The sequence below is a fragment of the Cupressus sempervirens genome, chromosome 11, assembly GCF_028749045.1.
Source record: "Cupressus sempervirens isolate cs-2001-9-10 chromosome 11, ASM2874904v1, whole genome shotgun sequence".
Classification (NCBI taxonomy): Eukaryota; Viridiplantae; Streptophyta; class Pinopsida; order Cupressales; family Cupressaceae; genus Cupressus; species Cupressus sempervirens.
Window position 1 is genome coordinate 73,820,989 of NC_143128.1, and position 20,682 is coordinate 73,841,670.

General features: G+C 37.8%; 1 pseudogene; it reads right to left on the reverse strand.

Annotated features, from left to right (window-relative positions):
• Window positions 1-6,559: 6,559 nt before the first annotated feature.
• Window positions 6,560-19,979, reverse strand: LOC149528300 (xanthotoxin 5-hydroxylase CYP82C4-like; annotated as a pseudogene).
• Window positions 19,980-20,682: the final 703 nt, after the last annotated feature.

Sequence of the window (20,682 nt, forward strand, 5' to 3'; positions counted from 1 at the left end):
GGATTACTTATAAAACCACTCACAACTCCCACTGCATGAGCAAGATCCATACACATGCTAACCATGGCATACATCAAACTCCCAATAGCTGAAGAATAAGGAACACCATCCATCTCACATTTTTCTTCTAGAGTGGAAGGACACATCTTTGAAGACAACCGAAAATGATCGACCAATGGAGTGGCAACACATTTAGCATTTGACAAATTAAACTTTTCTAAAACTTTAAGAATATACTTTTCTTGAGATGATCTAATTTCTCTTTTATGTCTACCATGGATTATATCCATCCCAAGAATCCTTTTCACTGCTCCTAAATCTTTCATGGAAAAACGAAGAGCCAAATGCATCTTCAGCTCATCAATAACTCTCATACTATTTCCAATAGTCAACATATCATCAACATACAATAGAAAAATAAAAAACTCACCGGTAGGAAGCCTTTTATAGTAAACACATGGGTCTGATTCACATTGAGTAAAACCTTGTTGAGTCATGAAATTGTCAAACTTAAAATACCACTGGCATGAAGCTTTCTTCAACCCATATAGACTCCTCTTTAATCTGCAATAAAGATGTTCCTGCCCCTATTTAACAAATCCTTTCGGCTGCTCCATGTATAATTCCTCTTCAATATCCCCATGTAAAAACATTGTTTTGACATCAAGTTGCTCAAGCTCAAGGTCCCAAGATGTTTCTATGCCTAAAACCAATCAAATGGCTTGCATTTTTACAACTGGAGAGAAAATTTCATTAAAATCCACACCTTTTTGTTGAGAAAATCTCATCACTACCAATTTGGCCACGTATCTTTTACATCCTCCATCGTCCTCTTTTATTTGGTAGACCCATTTGTTTTTCAAAGCTTTACGATTTGGCGGAAGAGGAACCAAATCCCATGTCTGATTTTTTTTTGAAGAATCCATTTCATCTTTCATGGCATCCATCCAAAATGTTGAATTAACATTAGTACATGCTTTCTTATACATTTGTGGTTCTGTATAATCAGAACATAGAGAAAATAAGAAGTCATAGTCATCAAATTTTCTTAGATGCTTTCTCTCTCTCTCTTGTAGATCTTCTTCGTTGTATATGGTGTTCATTGATACTCTCTTTATTCACTGTAGAAGAGTTTGTACTAGAGCCCTGTGCAAATGGCACATTTTGAGCACCAAAATTTTGATTATACTCCCCAATTGAAGAATCATTAGTGACAATGCCTTGACGAGACTGAACGTGGATTGTAGATATTGCATTAGGAGTAAACGTTGAATTGAAGAGTGGCAGTACATTGGGTTGAGTATGAGTGGCACTATCATTAACAATCCATGTTTGAGCAAGTGATTAAGCTCCTTGTCTCTGCGACCAGTCAAATAATGAAGAAGGATTGCATGGGTTGGCTTCATTGAGCGATGGCTTGAACACAGTGTTGGGCATGGTGAATGAAGGTTGTGTAGTATTTGGTGGGATCAAGAAATGGACTGCGGTAGGTGAAGACCATTTCTTGATGATTGCACTTGGAAAGTTTGGTGGTGCTAACCATTTTGTCTAATACAACTACAGGGTATTGGGTCCCAGGTGTGTCTATGGTTCACAACATTGGAAGAGAAGAATGCAATGTAAGTGGAGCATTTTTCTCTGTCCCCGATAACTACATAAGGAACTATGTCATTGTCCAATGCAGAAGTGTAGCGAGCTGGGAAGTGTAAGAATACCATAGGTCTAAACAGAGGGACATACTCAGGTGTAGCCGCATCAGTTTGAGTGATAGTGTGTATGGGTGTAACTGTTGAGGTCGATGAGAATGTAACTATGTAGGAAAAACTCACAAATTTTCAATGTAGTACTTGGCCTTTTAGAGTAGACTAAGATCCATTATCAAACAAGTCATATTCAAAATAATTTTCAGAAGTAGTAACTGTTGTATGCAAACCTGAGAATGATTTCTCATTGAAAATAACATCGCGACTGCGAACAACTTTCTGAACTTCTGGATCCCACAATTGAAAGCCATATTGATCTTCACTGTACCCCAAAAAAATGCATATTTTAGATTTAAAATCCAATTTCGTTTGCTGCTCTTAAGGAACATGAACATATGCATCACAACCAAACACTCGTAAATGAGAGAAAGAAATCCTTTTACTAGTCCACCTTTCTTTGAGAATGTCAAAATCCAAAGGTGATGAAGGAGCTTGATTCATTAACTAAACAACAATATTGCATGCCTATGCCCAAAATTCCTACCCCAAACAAGCATTTGATAACATACATCAAGCCCTTTCCAAGATGGTCTGATTCAAATTCTCTGCTGCACCATTTTCTTGAGGTGTATAAGGGACTATTTTATTCCTTTGATTACCATGATCTACACAAAAACTTTCAAACTCCGAAGAGCAAAACTCACCACTATTGTCCGTTAGTAGACATTTAATCTTTTTCCCAATTAGATTTTCCACCATAGCCTTAAAAAGTTTAAATTTTGAAAATACTTCAGATTTCTTATTCAATATGTAAACCCAAACTTTCCAAGTGCAATCATCAAGAAATGTGACAAAATGGTTAGCACCACCAAGACAAGTTACTTCCGTAGGACCAAAAACATTAGAATGCACAAGCTCTAATGGAGAAGATTTCTTCTCATGACCTATCCTTACAAAGTTGGTGCAATTTTTCTTACCATGAAGTCAATGCTCACACAACTCCAAATCAAGAGATTTAAGACCCAAAAGCTAGTCTCTTCAAAGCATGACTTCAAGACCCATTTTTCTCATATGACCGAGCTTCTTATGCCAAAGTTCAACATTACTTTCCACAACCGCCATGGCTGATCCCACTTCACTATTGTACTCTAAAATATATAAACTTCCATATTTCTTTCCTTTAGGCAAAACTAACCAACCTTTGGACACTTTCCATGAATCAAGATAAAAGTTAACATTACAGCCTTGTGTATACAACTAACTGAAATCAGATTATGCTTGAGTGTAGAAACATGCCTAACATCTTTTAAAAGCCATTGACTACCATTTTTCAGCAAAAATAAAATATCCCCTTTGCCGACAATATCACATTCTTTTTTATCCCCAAGAAAAACTTTACCAAACATACTTTTGTGGTAATTTGTGAACACACTCTGACATGGAGTAGCATGAAAAGATGCACCAGAATCGAGAACCCATGAACTTGAATCCATATCACCAGCTGCAAGTACCAAAGCTCCATCAGCTGCAATATTTATGCCATCTTGGATTACTTTATTTTGAGCCCTCTCGTAATTCCAACATTGCTTCTTTGCGTGACATGGTTTACCACAAAACCAACAAGTGCCATTTCTTCCTCTAGACTTTGAATGATGATTCGATTTGCCTCTTCCATTATTATTATTATTATTATCATGTTTTCCTCTTTTAGGACTTCTTCCTCTATTATTTGTGCTCACAACTGTTAGAGCATCACCAGAAGAGGGTTCTTGGTGCTTCCTCCGCATGTCTTTGCTAAGTAGTGTGGCTGCAACTTCATTGAACTTTAACTTGGTCATGGCTGCAACCGAAGTGTTCACAATTATTACTACACCCTCCCAGCTGTTCGAAAGTGAACATAATAATAAAATGACTTTTATTTCATCATCTAGTGGGATACCAACTGAAATGAGTTGACTAACCAATGTATTAAACTCATTCAGATGATTCAACATCACTCCCTCTTCTTTCATTTTCAGATTATATGACTTCTTCATTATAAAAACTTTGTTCGAAGCTGAGGGTATCTCATATAATGAAGATAACTTTTCAACTAGCTCTCTAGTTGTCTTTTCTGCTAAAACGCTAAACAATATGTTGCTAGGGAGAGCTAAGAAAATTATTGCATCCAAATCCATTTTCTCCTAGTCATCATCCGACATCTTTCCTTGGCCCTTTGTTCTACTAAGAAACGCAGGTTGCAAATCTTGCTTGATAAGCAAGGACTCTATCTACACTTTCCATAGTTTGAAGTTTTACCTAGAAAACTTTTTGATTTTCCACTTGCACACCTCATCCATGGCACCTGTAAATCTTCACCGATTTTCAAAAAACTGTATGAGCTTAACCAGCTCTGATACCAATTGTTGAGCTAAAGAAAATACAGAAAATAATATAAAATCTAAAACTAAATCAGACAAAGAAAAACACAAGATTTAACACAGATTTATAGTGGTTCCTCTAGAATGTCCGGAATACATCCACTCTTCAAGTAGGGCAATATCTCTATTTGAATTATAATTCTCAATGCAATGAACAGTAGTCTCAACTGACTTTTCATATTTCAATGGAAAATGAAAAGACCAAAAAGAGGAAGAGTTAAGACAATGATTGTCACAATCAGAACCGTTACATATTCCCTTGTCAAACTTGTGAAAATCACGTTGAAGATTTCCAGATTTCCACATGGCCTGGGTCTCGCCGCACCCCCTGCAGTCTCAATAAATACTCCGTCTATTGTCATCATTCTCGTCAATGCTAAATTCCATCAAACAATGTCTCTCAAATCTGATGTGGGCTTTTTCCGTTGTGTGGACAATATTATATGCTATGATGGGGGAGTCTGCTTAGCGGATCTGGATTCATGGAGGTCAGTTCTAGCTATAGTCTTAATATTTATAATTCAACCTCGAAAAATGAGGTGTGACCCTGTATTTCGAAGAATAAAGGCAGGGTGATATTATGTTGTATGCTTCCATTAGAAATCGTCAAGTCTAAGAGCAGACGTATAAAATGGAACGATAGAGGACTAGGCTTTGAACCTTTAAGCTCTGAAATGTTTGACTGAAAGCCACAAAATAGTTGTTGTCTCATGGAAAATGATACAGGAAAGCTTTTCGAACTTGTGTCGGAAATCTTGGAAAGGATTGGGAGAGAGGAAGCGAGGAGAAGGAAGGAAGAAATTTGGCCACAAAGGTGAAAACAAAACGACGGGAATATTTGGAGACGTTGCCGGAATGTTAAGGGTTTTCTTTCCCTGAAAATTTCCGCGACCTTGCGGTAAACGTATCAGGAGTCAGAATCTTGTGGAAAACCTGTCTGTTTTGGCTTAATGTAGACAACATTGTGAGAGGTGCTGAGATGTGAGGCGGCCATTTATGGTACTAAGTTGTCTCAATATTGCTAACTCCGCAGATTTTTGAAAACACCTCAGAGCAACCAAGAGTTTTGAAGACGTTTGAAAGTAAAATCTCAGAACAGTCGAGAACCTAAAAATTAATGAAAATCAAAGTGGGCAAAGCCAGACGTCAAACCGCTCAAAAGATCTTAAACTTATCGTCCTATTTGAATAGTTCAAACTTGTGCATACATTAGTCTTTGTAGGAAAGTAATGAGAGTTTGAAGCATGAAGGCACCGCATAGATGCAGCAATTCCTACATCATAATTCGAGCCATAAACACAATGGATAACCCACATTGAAATAACAGAATAAATTTGAATCTGAATCAATTTAGATAATTCGAGCCATAAACACAATGGATAACCCACATTGAAATAACGGAATAAATTTGAATCTGAATCTCGTCTACAAGTTGGCAGAGATTGCATTTAGATGAGATTGAGAACTTGTCTGGGTTTAAAGACTTTCCTCAACTTAAAAAATAGCTTGTCTTGGCTGGTAGGTAGCTCACAGATTTTGTTGTGCTGTCTTGCATAATTGAACCCTCAAAAAATAAAGCAGTTTGTCATAGTTCCTACCAAATAGTTTGTTGAGAACCCTCATTTTTCACTGCAACTTATGGTTCCATAGAAGTAAACGTTGTATTATATTTTCCTCAAATCTCTATTGTTCAGATAATTTTATGAACTAAATAGAAAATCCAGTTCACCCTATTTGATGATCTTGCATTGCAGCAATAGCATGGTAAGACGATTAGAAAAATAAAACAACAGAAATAAAAAATGAGAGAATAGAAGAATGCTATACAAATTTCTGAATTTGTTTGTGTATATTTTTATCTTCTCAAAATTTTAAATCACACTATTTAGAATATAAGAAAATTGAAGTAGGCAAGAGCCTACAACACAATGGTAAATTATGAGGTCTTGGGTTCGAATCTCGTGCTTAATAAAATAATAATTACTAATAATACATAATAATTAATCTTGGCTTTGACCTCTTACCGATAAAAAAAAATCGAAGAAGCAAATAATAATAGATCATATAGCATGCATGATTCCTTTCTAGTCTAAATGAATTCTGAAAATAGAAGAATTCAATACATACTTTTATTGATGAAAACAAATTCCAAATTCCTTATACATCTTCTATACAGACTAACTTCTAAAAGGGAACAGGTCTAATATGCAGTACACAATTCAGTTTTGACATATTCTAACAAAGACAAGCTTCAATAAGGTTTAAAGAGTTAATGATCTAAGGACTAAACCTATTCTTCAAAGTTCATCCAAAAAGCTTCAGTAACCTCTACAAGGTTTATATAGAGAAGCTTCAATAAACTGTACAAAATTTTATCTTTAATCCAAGAAATAAGCAAAAGCAAAGGAGTTCAACAGTTGAATTCTAAACCTCTTGTTAATAAAGATGATAGGGAAGACGGGGGATGATGATAACCTCCAAAGGCTCTTTCTTTGCCATTATCACTCCTGCACCTTCACTCATGTCAATGGTTTTTGATTTGGAAGAACCCAATTAAAGCTTTGCAACAACCTTGCCAGAGTTGTTTGCACCACACTAATTGCTAAAGAAGCACCTGGGCACCCTCTTCTCTCAGCCCCAAATGGAATCATCTCAAAGCCATTCCCTCTCATATTCACGTTTAACTCTATTTTGTTCTCTATAAAACGCTCTGGTATAAATTCCAATGGCTTGTTCCACACTTTTGGGTCCCTGTGAATTGCCCACACATTTAGCATTAGAATTGTTCCTTCAGGAATATGATAGCCTCCCACCATGCAAGCCTCAATAGATTTGTGCAGCCCTATTATAGGGGCTAGTGGATAAAGATGCATAGTCTCTTTCAGTATTTCTTTCAGGTAAGTTAACTGGGGTATGTTGGATTCCTCCACCACTGTTCTGTCCGACTTTAGAATCGAGTTCCTCTTGTGCCTTCTTCATTGCATGGGGATGTTGCAGTAACAATGACAATGCCCACTCTAGGGAAATAGAAGATGAATCAGTCCCTCCACTTAACATGCTCTGCAAGGATACAATATTAATAGCAAGAAAAAGAGGTTAAACTTGCATGAAGTAAATTTCTTCTAATGTATTGAAGTATTTCTCGAGCACAAAAGTCCTTGAAAAGCATGTGTAAATAACTGCCGATTTTTACTCTCCATAACTGCTACCAAGAAGTTTTTATGTCCTCACTTTTGCGCTCTAGATAGATGGATCAAGGCATTTAAGGGTCTTTTGACTTTTTTGAGGCATGTTTTGATTGAAAGAATGGCTTTTAGGGGTTAGACATGAGTCAGGTGAAGTTATTTATATCTTAGGTCTAAGCAAGGACCTGTGTACGATTGATGTTAAATAATCTCTTGATCCCTTCTCCAAATCAATGGGTCTACTATTAATTATTTGTCATAGCTCAATTGCAAAACAGTTGGTGAGCATTAGGTATGCATAAAACAGAAACCAACTATGATGTGCTCCTCCCCTGAATGTGGGAAGTATTGTTAGGCCCTTTTCTCATCGTTTCACTATTGCCCACCTTATCATTTCTCTCATTTCCCCATAGTATTTATTGCTCACCATTTCAAATGCACATCCTTGATTTAGTTTGGAAATTGAAAGGATCTGAAAGCAAACCATTGGCAACTAATGGTGAGCACATGTGAACCTAATGAATTTGTGGCCGCTTACACCTTTATAAGGAAGAGGTGTTGGTTGAATGTGTAATTGTGGCTGAATGCGGATTTAGTTGAATTTGTATATGAAACAGGGTATTGCATTGTATATACATATTTAAGAAATTAAATGTTTAATTAGGAAATCTAGCAATCATGTACATTGTTACTTGTACGAACAGAATCCTTGACAATATCAAATTAGGCATTTGAAATTTCACATGCAATTAGAAATCGTCCATTTGTATTTCAACATAGATTCTTGGAACTGGCCTGCCTATCATATTAGGTGGTGGTTCAGTACTAATTTATCAGCTTTTGGGATATTTTAAAGTAGGTTTTGATGATATTTTGAAATTATCATTTTTTAATCCTTGCACATATAAGAGGTCCCACAGCGTACCCCATTACTACTCAGAAATCAAAACAATTGCGCACTGTAGATACATAAAACTATAACAATTACGAGCACACTTACCCTATCCTAATAATATCTCAGCATTATAAAACAGGATTACCAAAACTGGCAAGTTGGCAGCAACTTACTATAGCAGTGGCCTTAATAAATGCATCTTTATTAGGTATTGCTTCACCATTCTCCTCAGCCTGCAAGATCAACACATCAACAAAGTCTTCCATCACCCCCTCCTCTTTTGATCCCTCCTCCCTATGCTTCTCTAGAATTCTCTGCATATACAAGTCTAATTTTCCCTGCACCTCCTTCATAGCCTTCTCATACCCCAGCAAATCAAGCCACTTCAACTAGGGAAACTTTTGTAATGGGCCGATTGATTTAATGTATCTCGGACCCATTTTTATTTTTGTTTCTATAGTTTGTGTCACCGTCAACTATCTTTGTACACCCTCGAAAAGTTTTTCGATGGGTATTTAAGGATGGCTTGTAGGTAGTCTGTAGGTATGCTTTGGATTATATTTGCTTTGTATTGTGAATTCCTGTTGGGGATTCTCTATAATTCGCCAATTCGAAATTGAAAGACCTTCCCTATTTGGTTCGTGTGGTTTCGGTGGGATTCAACCCTTACCCTAGTCCATTGTTGCATGTATCAATTCGCTCGGATCTGACAAATTAGAGTAATATCTTTCGACAATTATTTCAAGTGTGTTCCACCAAGAGTTATTGTGTTTTGTGTATGAATCAGATTGCATTCAAATAACTATTCATGTGACCATCGATCTACTTCCGTACTACTCACTACTGAGCCGTACGACCCTCATTCATCCCTATATGGCATTTAATTTCTTTCATACCACTTAGTATCATCTTTGTGCAGTCTCTACCTGTACAACTTCATTTCCCATCTCCGTACTTCCCTGCACCCCCTCACTCCTGTACGGCATTCACCACCTCACCATCGTATGTCTAATACTGCCCATTGTATGACTATTTCTGCCCACCATATGGACTCATACTGCCACCGTACAGCTATCAAATCTTTTTGTACGACCATTGGAAAGACCACTGTACAGGCTCTCACTCATTCGTATGGCCAACTTTGCCCAGCGTATGGCCAACACACTTACCGTACGGCCTCTTGTTTGTGCATTTCTGGTCCTATACATATGGTGCCTTGAGTTCTGTAACTTGCCTCCAATTGGAATTGTTGGGAACACTACACATAATCCCCAATATTAATTTCTCCTTGAAGCACAAAGGACTCTTTGAACAACTAGGTGATTAAATCTACCGAGATCCCTAATTCCTTTCCGAAATACCTTTCATCTATGATCATACTCATCAGAATCTTAAAACTTAAGCTGGCAAGAACATTTCTCATGTTGACAATACTCTACAGTTGTGACAGCTGAAATAGAGAATTGTTAGAATAATGTTTATTCTAAGGTGTAGTAGCTGGGCATTTAATGCATACTCCAGATCTTTCTACTTGCCTCATGAAGATTCTCTCTTTGTGCAATATGTGAATTAAAAAATATATAGAAATCTCTAGATTGCTTCCTTTCTTGAAGCTTCTCAAGAAGCCTCTAGAAATATGTATAAGCTCTATAAATAGAGCATTCCTCTCAGCTGTAAAAGCATGAAGAAAAAATATAGTGCTTTAATGATAAAGTGTGCATATTGGATATATTGAATCTTGTTTTTCTATTTTGTTTTATTTAGCTCTATTTTTACTCTTTATGCTGCTATTTTTTTAATTAGTTCATCATGGTATCAGAGCTATTTTTAGTTCTTTGGGCTGTGTATATATGGCATTTTTGGTATGAGTGAATACTTGCAAGTGTAAAATTTGGGAGTGAGCAGCACCAACATTTCTTGTGACAAAGGAAGAATATTACAGCAAGAGAAAATAGGTTTTTCTTCAACAAATTGGTGAGATTTTTTCAATTTTAAGTCTGGGTGCTCAAGTTTTAAAAATGAACTTAATTCTCCTGGAAATGATATAGGTGATAGAGATTTTGTGCAAATTATATTACAAAGTCTTCTAGGATCTTATCAATCATTTTTAAAGGGGCTTAGATACTACAGATAAATTAAAAAGTATTAAATCTGAAGAATTGTGTGCTAAGTTAGTTCAAGAAGAGAAAAGACAAGTTAAAGAAAAAGAATCATTTGATGGTGAATCTCAAGCATTTGTAATGAAAGGAAAACAATATTATAAGAAGTCACAAGATAATCAATTTAAAGGAAAAAATTGGAAGTATGAAAATAAGAATGTTTCATCTATAGATCATAATAAAAGTAAATGGAAATGTCATTATTGTGGTAAAATTGGTCATAACGCAAATGAATGTTTCAAGAAGAAGAGAGATATAGAGAAAAAGGCAAATAATTCTCCAAAATTTGGTGATTTTAAAAGAAATGCATTTTGTGTTGCACTTAAAGAAAATAATACTTTCAAAGATGATTGGGTTATTGATTTTGGTGCTACACAACACATGTCTCATAATGAGAATCAATTTGAATCAATAAGTGAAAATAATATAGAGAAAATATATTTGGGGGATAATACTGCTTTAGAAGTTAAAGGGACTGGTGATGTCAAAGTTGATAATGGTTTGTTCAAAAATGTGAAGTTAGTTCCTAAATTAAAAACAAATCTACTTTTAGTATCTCAAATTGCAAGTTAAGGACATAAAATAGAATTCTACAATGATAAGTGTTTAATCAAGGATGTCAATGATAATTATAGAGTTATTGCAATTGGTAAAATGGAGAATGGATTATATAAGTTTCAAGAATTTACTTCTAAATGTGGAGATAAACATTTGTGTGCTATTGCCCAATATGATGATATTAGTAGGTTATGGCATGAGCATTTGGGGCATGTCAATTTTCAAAGTCTCAAGCTTATGGAGAGATTACAAATGGTGCATAGGCTTCCAAAGATATCATTAAGTCCCAAGGTATGTGAAGGATGTGCAATGGGAAAACAACATGTGGAAAGTTTCCCTCAAGGTAAATCATGGAGAGCAAAAACTCCTCTACATTTAGTCCATAGTGATGTAATGGGTCCTTTTAAAACACCATCAATTGGAGGATCAAGGTATGCTCTCACCTTTATAGATGATTGTAGTAGAAAAATTTGGGTGTATTTTCTACAAAGGAAAGATGAAGTGTTTCAAAAGTTTAAGGAGTTTAAAGTTTTGATTGATAAACAAAGCACAAAGTGTTTAAAGATAATAAGAATTGATAGAGGGAGTGAATACATGAATAAGGATTTTTTAGATTTTTGTAAAGAACATGGCATATGTCAGCCAACTGGATGGTTTCAACGGTGTTTCTATAGCCGACGGAATGATTGTCGTCGGTGTTCGATGGTGTTTCTGTAGCCGACGGGTTGATGTCCGGCGGTGTTTCTGTATTCTGTAGTCGACGTCGTCGGTAGATAGTTTGTAGTGGATAGAATATTTGTGGCCGACGGACTCTTTCGAGAAGGTTTGGTGGTAGTATTTATAGCCCGTCTGGGATCTTTGTAAATCATCATGAATCTACTATTGCGAATATAATTCTGCTATTCTGTTCGTGTTCATTGTCTGTATGCATTCATTTTCTTTACCTGTACGGTAAACATTTGGCACCATTGCCTTATGAATCTGGAAGGTGGGAGGAATGAAGATTAATGCCAAATCAGCTTAACAAAGATCAAAATAAGGTCAAGGGAAAAGATGGAATCCGTATTATGCAAGAGAATTTAATTCTAGCATAGCTAGCCGAACGCCAACGAAGATTTCAAAAGATTGCCGATGAAAATTGAAGTGCGGAGGAATTGTTGGAGGAGACTCGGCAGTGGGTGGAATTGGTGGAAGAAGCACGAGAGTAGTTCTTGAATTTGTGTTTGCCAAGGGAAGAAAATTCAGACGGAAGAGCATCAACTCGCATGGCTCGCAGTGCCGAGGGAGCACGAGCATGGAGTGACCTCTTCGTCCGAGATAGACTTCCGTGGGAAACAATTTCAGAGGATCCTTCTTCTTCACCAAGGTTTGCAGCTGTTGACACCTCCGGTGTGGGAGTGCAGACCGCCGGTGCGAGAGTTCAGACTGTCGGTGTGGGAGTTTAGACTGTCGGTGTGGGAGTGCCGACCGTTGGTGTGGGAGTGCCGATCGTCGGTGTGGGAGTTCAAACTACCAGTGTGGGAGTGCCGACCGTCGGTGTGGGAGTGCCAACCATTGGTGTAGGAGTGCAAACCTCCGGTGTGACAGTGCAGACCTCTGGTGTGACAGTGCAGACCTCCAGTGTGGTGATGGTGGGACCCAAAGAAAAGTTGCTAAAATTTGAAGGCGATGGTATAGTCGACCCCATCTGACATTGTAAGACATGTGAGATGATCTAGCAGGCAAATGGAATCACAGCTGTTGACGAATGGGCCAGGCAATTTTTGGCAACCCTACGGGGTGTCGCGATTGATTGGTTTTCGGATATGGATTCGCAAAAGCTAGATACCTGGGATAAAAATAAAAAGGAGTTCCTGGCAAAATTTAAACTCTTGTAGGATGATAATGAAATTGTAGCAGAGATTTTTAATATGAAACAGGGGAAGCACGAAACTGTCCATGTCTATGCTAGGAGATTAAAAGACTTAATAAACAAAATGGAAAGCAAGCCGGCGAACAGATTATAGAAAAGGTGGTTTGTGGATGGCCTACGCTTGCAATTGCGTAGGAAAATGAAAATTGTGCCACCGTCGTCATATGTGGATGCTTATAACAGAGCACTGGACCTTGAAAGTGCGCACAAGACAAAGAAGAAAAAAACTAGCTCCTCTGACTCTGATGATGACGAATCTGCTGGAGATGATAGCAGTGATGACGAAGGTAGTATCAAAAAAGTTTGTGCCTTACAGAAGGATATGGTTCACATGATGAAGGAGTTTAAAAACATGTAGAAGGAGCCAAAAGGCGGTGACCTGTGGTGCACGGAGTGTAAGACCGATGGTCATACTAAAGGATCGTGTCCAAGGAACCAATTCTGTGACATTTGTCAGATCATAGGCTATTCGACAAAGGAGTGCCCCTTTAACATAAAGACAAGAGGATCTCCACAGGTGTTTATCACATAGGAGGCTTCCCCGTCGGGTAGTAGCGAAAACACGAATATCGCCAGTGCTACATCTAGAGGATACAAGAATAATAGCAGAGGGCAAAATAACAATGCAAATAATAACAATAATAATGGGAGCCAAAGTCAAACTCAGTATGATGCAAACGGATGGCCGATCGTTCAATGCCGAGCATGTAATTTGTGGGGTCATTTTGCACGAGATTGTACAACGGCAAATACACCCAAATTATTATGCAGATAGTGCGGACCCAGCGATCACGAAGATTCCAAGTGTCCAAAGGCTGGAGTAAACTTGATCACTGTTAGCACGGATGTAGAGGAGGTTTTGGCAATTACACGGAGGCAAGTGGAGGAAAAGAGAAAAGTGGAGGAAGCGCAGGCGGACATTGCAAAGGCATCGTCGGCGGGGACATCTCAGTTGAAGGATATCACCGGCACCTTGGCAAGGAACTTCGCAAAATAAAATATTGTACGACAGCTCTTACAAACGCAGATATCGGTCAAGATAAGTGACCTCCTTCTTACAATGCCCCAGTTACGGATGACCATTCTGAATCATACACCATTTTCGAAAGCACTGGAGGACACAAGAAGGGATAGTAGGGAAGTGATGGCAACAGACCCAATGCTGCTGGCACTCACATCCGGACGGCATCCAGCAGTCATCGAGATGGGGATTTTGGGAAATGTTTTGATAGACACAATTGTCGACGGAGGGTCCAACATGAATGTGTTGCCGGAGGATACTTGGAAGAAGTTGAGAAAGCCGACATTATGGCCACCTGCATTTCAGTTTCTCATGGCAGACCAACATGGAATCAAACCGTTGGGAATCTTAAAAGCACAACTGGTAACAATTGGTATGCAACCATTTTTATTGAATTTTGTGGTCATTCCATTAAAAAGAAAAGGATATAATGCTATTCTGGGACGGGACTGGTTGGTGCAAGCAAAAATAAAACATGATTGGAAATGAAATACCCTATTAATGGAGCACGAAGAAAAAAGATTCACAATTGACCTGCATACACAAATGGTCGGTGAGGAGGCAGCATCGTCAGATTCAGAGAGTGATGGCGAAAGTGATGATGAAGCAAAGAAGAGAATGGAACCAGACGAAGAGGGAGTATTGAGACTTGATGGAGGATCGAATGACGACAACCTGGACTCGGTGAATGGCCTGTTCCACTGGCAGATAGAAGACTACGAACTGTTTTCGAGTTGCAATATGTTAACGATCGACAAACGTGACAAAACACAAGAAAATGAATGTCCAGAGGAATGCAAGGAAGCGAAAGAAGGAAAAGCTACCATGGCTAAAGCTGAGGGGAAGAACATACAGTTTGAATATAGAAAAATGAAAGATCCCACTGTCTGGTACATGGTGAATAGACCGCGCGGAAAGAAAAGGTTACACCACAGAATAAAATTAGTGGAAGGGCACCAACAGCAAGGAAATAATCCAGCTGCATGACGACCGCAGGCACAGTGGGTGACGGAGGTGGCACAAAACAAACGTAAGGTGTACGACAGTTAGAATGAAATCAAAGTGGAAAAGTTTAAGGGTAGATGGGTTGGACCATATCAGATTCGGAAGGTCGGCGACAATGGAGTGATTAGATTATCAACTTTGGACGGGCAGAAGGTACCTTTGGTAGTCAACAGATCCAAATTCAAAATATATGGTGTTAGGAAGACTTCGTCGTTGTCACAGGATGGCCAGTTGACTTCATCGTCGTTGCAGAATGGCGACGCCTGGAGGCAAAATGGAGGTACCTCTGTTATTTGATTTCTTTTAAAAAGAAAAAATTGGAAAAAAAAAAAAAATTGAAAAAAAAAAATAATAATAATAATAATAATAATAAAAAAATTTTGGGGCTCCGCGGACTGAAAAGCCCCGCGGGCAACAGCCTGTCTGCGGGCAGAGTCAAAGATCCCGCGGGCAGCAGCTTGTCCGCGGGAGTGACAGGAATGTCCTCACGAACAGTTTGTTTGCGGGTTGTTAAAAGCCCCGCGGGCATAAAACTTGGAAAGTTCTCCGCCAAAAAAAAAAGCCCCGCGGGCTTAAAATCCTTTGCTCTAAAAACATAACATCCTCTATCAAGGAAAGCCCTGCGGGCTTAAACACAGTTTGCTTTGAAAACTTCTTAAAATCTCCTCCATGCGGGCAGTCTTCGCCGGTAAAAAGGAAGAGGACTGCGGGCATAGAACTTAGAAAACTCCTCCGGCCAGCAGACTTCTCTGCGGGAATACAAGATTTCGATGCGCGTTCTTGGGTTTTCTCTATGCTTCAGGTGAACAACATAACTGGCGTTGGCTTATGGGGGAAGGCTGTTCTCATTTTTCGAGCAGTTGGCCATCATTCTTTTGCCGTTGGCAGTTCTCAATTTGTGCGCTCGATAGTTTCCATCCAGAGGATTAGGATTTTCGCCAAGAGTTTCGAGAGGCACACTAATTTCTTCAAGAGGCATGCTAATTTTGTTAGGAAGGAGAAATTGACAAAAAAAAAAAAAAATGATGACAGATTCAAGTTGTTCAGAATGAGTTATAGATGATGCCAAAGGAAAGGGGATTCATCTGTAGTTGCTAGAAAGAGTGCAGAATCGACAAAAAATGATAGAAATTGTGGGTTCCGTGCATTTCTGTGTGGGTTGCGAAGTGCTAATTTGGTCTTGGCAGTGAGGGGCACTGCCCCTCGACCCCGCCCTGTACTGTGACAGGGAGCGCACCTGAGGTGCTACCCGAGGACCCTGCAGGGGCGCTGCTCCTCGACCCCACCGGGGGCATTGCCCCCTGGACCCCCAGTCATTGCGGATATCAGTCGTGGGAGTCTGACCAGTTGAGAAGAGTTGAAGTTGTTGTAGTCATGAATTTTTGTATACCAGAGGTAGTGGGAGCAGGTGTTGGCTGTGAGGTTGTCTTAGTGGATGCGTAGAGAGCTCGGAAGGAGCTGATCATCCAGTTGGAGGCAGTGCAACGACACTTAGCTCAGTGGACCCAGTATTGGAAGCAGAGAAAGCAGCACAGGTGGCTATCAAGGTTAGCTTCATCAAGGAGGCAATGTTGTGTTAGCAGAGGCTACAGGCACATGATGAATGTGGAAGTGATGTGACAAAAGCAAATTTTTCTTGTTGTAGTCACTCTGATAATATATTTTGTTTATTAATTTGTCTCAGATATTTTGTAATTGTCGTTCGGAGATGACTTTTCTTTTTTGGGGGGATGGTGTCAGCTGACTGGATGGTTCCGACGGTGTTTCTGTAGTTGACAGAATGATTGTCATCGGTGTTCGGCGGTGTTTCTGTAGCTGACGGGTTGATGTCCGACGGTGTTTCTGTATTCTGTAGCTGACGTCGTCGGTAGATAGTTTGTAGTGGATAGAATATTTGTGGCCGACAGACTCCTTCAGGAAGGTTCGGCGGTAGTATTTATAGCCCGTCTGGGATCTTTGTAAATCATCATGAATCTACTATTGCGAATATAATTCTACTATTCTGTTCATGTTTATTGTCTGTATGCATTCATTTTCTTTACCTGTACGGTAAACATCATAAAGAAGGAATCAATAGTCTCTTATTCACCCCAACAAAATGGGGCTGCTGAAAGGAAAAATAGAACTATAATAGAAATGGCTAGGTGTATGCTTTATTCTAGAAATCTAGAAGCTAAATTTTGGGCTGAAGCGGTTCATACTGTTGTATATATCTTGAATAGAACACCTAGTAAGGCAGTTTTGAACATAATACTTGAAGAGGCATGGAGTGGAAGAAAGCCTACAATATCTCATTTTAGAATTTTTGGTTGTAAAGCATATGCTCACATTTTTTATGAAAGAAGGAGCAAACTTGAAAGGAAGAGTGAGAAGTGCATAATGGTTGGATATAGTGAGGAATCAAAAGGATATAGATTAAACAATCCTAGAACTAATGAAATCTATATTAAAAGAAATGTATAGTTTGATAAAGATGTTAAGAATGATAACTCTCCAACATTATCTTTCTTTCCAATTTGATTGATGAAGAAAATTCTACTTCTACCAATAGTCAAAGTCAAGGTGTGCAAACTACTACATGGAAAGAGACTCAAGTTGAAGAATCAAGTGAAAGTGATAATGAAAATCTAAGAAAATTTAGAAGCATCCAAGAAATTTATCAAGAAGGTCCTAGAAATATATTTGCTAACTATGCTCTTATGACTAAGGTGATGCAAATTGACACTCCAAGTACATATGAAGAAGCAAAGGGAAAAGATGAGTGGGAAGCAGCTATGCAAGAAGAATACAACTATTTGATAAAGAATGGAACGTGGGAACTAACAACACTTCTAGAAGGAAAAAATGTGGTTGGTTGCAAGTGGACCTATAGAACCAAGTTCACATCAGATGGAGCTATTGAAAAATACAAGGCAAGGTTAGTGGCTAAAGGTTTCTCACAAGAAGAAGGTATAGACTATACTGAAACCTTTGCTCCAGTAGCTAAGATGACTTCCATTCGTACAATAGTTGCTTTAGCTACAAAGTCTGGTTGGAAAAATTTTCAAATGGACGTAAAGAGTGTTTTTTTGCATGGTGATCTAAAGGAAGAAATTTACATGCAACAACCACCAGGATTCATTAAATATGGTGAGGAAAAATTGGTGTGTAGATTAAGAAAATCTCTCTATGGTCTTAAGCAAGCACCAAGGGCATGGTACTCAAAAATAAATAAGTACTTTCTAGATAATGGATTTAAAAGAAGTAAGGTTGATTCAGACGTGTATGTAAAACATAGTGATGATAAAGTTGTTATCATTGTATTGTATGTGGATAACTTGATTAATACAGGAGATCACACACATAATATTGAGATAACAAAAGATCAACTCAAACAAGTTTTTGAAATAACTGATTTAGGATTAATGCATTACTTTTTGGGTATGCAAGTATGGCAAGGAGGAGGAAGGATCATGCTTTCTCAAACTAAGTATGCTCTTGATGTACTAAAGAAATTTAATATGAGTGATTGTAAACCATGTAATACACCATGTGAAGTAGGATTAAAGTTGAGTGCTAACTCTACTCAAAAGAAGGTGGATGAAAAATTGTATAGGCAGCTTGTTGGAAATCTTTTATATCTTACTATAACTAGACCAAATATTGCATATGCGGTTGGTATTGTATCCAGGTACATGACAGATCCACACATTGAACATTGGAAAGCAGCTAAAAGAATATTAAGATACATTAAGGGTACTTAACAGCTTGGCATTGAATATAGATATGGAGGAGAGCCTACTTTAGTTGGATATATAGATTCTAATTATGCAAGTGACATTGATGATAGAAAGTCAACTTCAGGATATATCTTCCATCTTGGATTGGGACCAATCTCATGGAGCTGAAAGAAGCAATCAACAGTGTCACTTTCATCTCTAGAAGCTGAATATATTGGTTCATCAAAGGCATCTCAAGAAGCATTGTGGCTTAGGCGGTTACTTGAAGAATTGCATCATCCACAAGACTCTCCAACAACAATATTTTGTGATAATCAAAGTGCTATCAAGCTAGCAAGAAATCCAATATATCATGCAAGGTCCAAGCATATAGAAGTGCATCATCATTTTGTTCGAGATTTAATTGAAAGTCAAGAGGTGGAGCTACAATTTTGTGGAATAGAAGATCAAGTCGTTGATGTATTTACAAAAGCATTATCCATAGCCAGATTTATGAAATTTAGAGATCTATTGCAACTCAAAGATGTTTCTACTCTCTCCAAATAAACATTATGGGGGGGTGTTAGAATAATGTTTATTCTAAGGTGTAGTAGCTGGGCATTTAATGCATACTCCAGATCTTTCTACTTGCCTCATGAAGCTTCTCTCTTTGTGCAATATGTGAATTTTAAAATATATAGAAATCTCTAGATTGCTTCCTTTCTTGAAGCTTCTCAAGAAGCCTCTAGAAATAAGTATAAACTCTATAAATAGAGTATTCCTCTCAGCTTTAAAAGCATGATGAAAAAATATAGTGCTTTAATGATAAAGTGTGCATATTGGATATATTGAATCTTGTTTTGCTGCTCTGTTTTATTTAGCTCTGTTTTTACTCTTTATGCTGCTGTTTTTTTAATTAGTTCATCAAGAATTAACTGTGTTAGAAATCTCTTGCATTCTCTTGGGCTCGAATGATTGGATTCTTCTGGATGAAAGAAGCTCAAGAACATAGATTTTTTCTAGCATTTCGCCCGTAGGGGCCATAAGGAGCCCAAGCTAGCATAGAATAATTGTAGCCTAGATGCTGGGCTTGTGCAAGCTGAGGGCGAGAAGCGAAAGACCTATCATTCACTGTAAAACATTCTTTGGCCAACTCTGAAGAACTTGTCACTAAAACAGGGCAGCTACCGAATTTGAGATACATAATAGGTCCATAGATTGGTGAGAGTGAATTTATGATGTGGTGAATTGGCTTGGTTTTGTCAATGAAAAGATGAAGGTGGCCAAACAGAGGAATAGCCATGGGCCCTGGACGAAGATGGCTTCTACAATTTCTATGCTGTTTTAGTAGAAGTGTAGCCACAAGAACAAGTGTGGCTGCGCCTACTACAATAACAAACATCGTTCAGAATGTTATGTCCATGACTAGATTCATTGCTTCAAGTTCTTTCTTTTCTAAATGCTATGCTGAGAATAAGTATGACTACATAAATTGAAACTTTTTTGGGAATGTAAATAGACTCAAAGACGTGAGTATGACCTGCCTGTTAATTTTTATCACCCAAACATTTCCATATGTCCTTCTGCACACGGTCCGCTATTCAGAAAAGAATCTTTCTGAGATTGAGATAGTTTTCACATTAGATTTATTCAGATTTTTAGATATTAGAAATGTAATTCAATTATAAATGTAGTTTAGTAATACATTGGGCAATTTCAGGGACTCTGTAGTGTAGTTTAAATTTTCAAATTATGGAAGTTTGTGTTATATATAGCGTTGAAATATTTTGTGCAAGAGAGATCAATTTACTGTCCAGATATTTGATATTATTAATAAGTGCAAAGAATATTAGTTGAATCTCTTCAACCCCCAATACTTAGGTTTTAATGTTCAAATTCTTATATTAATCAATCAAACAAATTTGGTTATTGAAATGTGTGTATGAAAATTTAAAGTAAATGTGTTGTTGCTCTTTTCTTTGGTCTGTACAATGCTTTTTAATATATCTGTAAACAAAGAAATTAAAAAATATAAATAGAGGTATATAAATTTAGTTCAATTATAGATGTCCTTTAGTTATAAATTTTGTAGTGCAGCTTAAGCTTTTAAATTATGAATGTTAGTG